The sequence below is a fragment of the Microtus ochrogaster genome, linkage group LG8, assembly GCF_000317375.1.
Source record: "Microtus ochrogaster isolate Prairie Vole_2 linkage group LG8, MicOch1.0, whole genome shotgun sequence".
In the NCBI taxonomy this organism is placed as follows: domain Eukaryota; kingdom Metazoa; phylum Chordata; class Mammalia; order Rodentia; family Cricetidae; genus Microtus; species Microtus ochrogaster.
In genome coordinates this window covers 3037544-3038936 of record NC_022033.1, presented here as the reverse complement: position 1 = coordinate 3038936, position 1393 = coordinate 3037544, and positions in this window count along the sequence as shown.

Sequence of the window (1393 nt, the reverse complement as noted above, 5' to 3'; positions counted from 1 at the left end):
AAAAGGACTAAGTTGTTTAGGCTCCAGGCCTTAACGCCTCTTGTGTCCCAGCAGAAATCAGAGGGCTTCCCGGAGTTACACTCAATATTCTCCTCACACCCCGAAGTGTCTGCTTTAACTGCTCCTAGGCCTGACCCTGGTGCTGTGCTTTCCGGGTTTTCTGGGTCCAAATACTTCAGGTGTTCAGTTATTGCACAGGGAAGGGACACTTAGCTAGCACACTGTGATCAACACATAGGAGCCTGGAGGGCACAGGACTTGCGGCTGAAGATGAGCTGACTGTGGCTGGCACTCCCACCCTCAGACACCAGGATCATGTCCTGAGTCAGACCTGGCCTTAGAGCTGAGCATCTTGGGGTTTGCGGGTGGATGCATGTGTCTCTAACGTGAAGATCAAGTGGACTTGCCTGCCACAGCCTCCGGGCCCAGGCTGGTGGTGAATTTGCCAAGTGGAGCCCTGGGCAGGGAAGGCCCACTCGGGAAGCCTTTCCTGAGAGCTCCGTGGATGTTCTACAAGGTATGCAGACAGCTGGTCACACAGGAGCCTCTCTGCCAGGGACCCTGGAGAAGTCACTGTGGCTGAAGTGGCAGGACATAGTGCTGTGGGACATTGCCATCTCCCCTGACGGGTCTAAGTGACAGGAAGTTGCTGGTTGGCCAGCTTCCAAGCAAGTGTTTTCCCAGAGCCAGGTCTGGCTGCTTAGCAGAGTCCAAGCAGAACCTGAAGTGGGGTGAAAAACTCCAGAGGAATGTTGTCAGTAGCCGACAGCAGCTCCACCAGGCATCCTGCTAAGCAGCCACAGCAGGCACTGGCCTGTGGACCACGGTGTTACCATGATATCCACTCGCTGGATGAGAGAGAAGCTCGGAAGGGCCAAGGCACTTGCCCCAGTAAGTAAAGCAAGGGGCAAGATCCAGCTGAGACTCCATGACTCAGACATGATCCCCAAATCCTCCAGAGACCTCCCGCGAACATGACATTTAATATTTCCTTTTAATCACTAACTAAGGAAGCCAGATGTGATAGCATGTGCCTCAAATCTCAGCACTTTGGGGTTGCAGCAGGAGGATTGCTGTGAGTTCAAGGCCATAACAAGACTCTGACTTAGAAAATGAAGACTGGAGGAAACCTCAGTCAGCACAATGCTTGCTTACGCTGTGAGAAGCTGAGTTTGATCTCCACAACTTTTGCAAAACAGCTGGATGGGTATCCTGCAATCCTAGCACCAGGAAGGCAGAGGCAGGGGGATCCTGGGCTCTCTGGCCAGCCAGCATGACGAGGTGGTGATCTCTGGGACAGTGAGAGGCCCTGTCCCCAAATAAGGTGACACTGCTTGAGTGAGACACCTGAGGCTGACATCCCTGCACACACACACACACACACACACACACA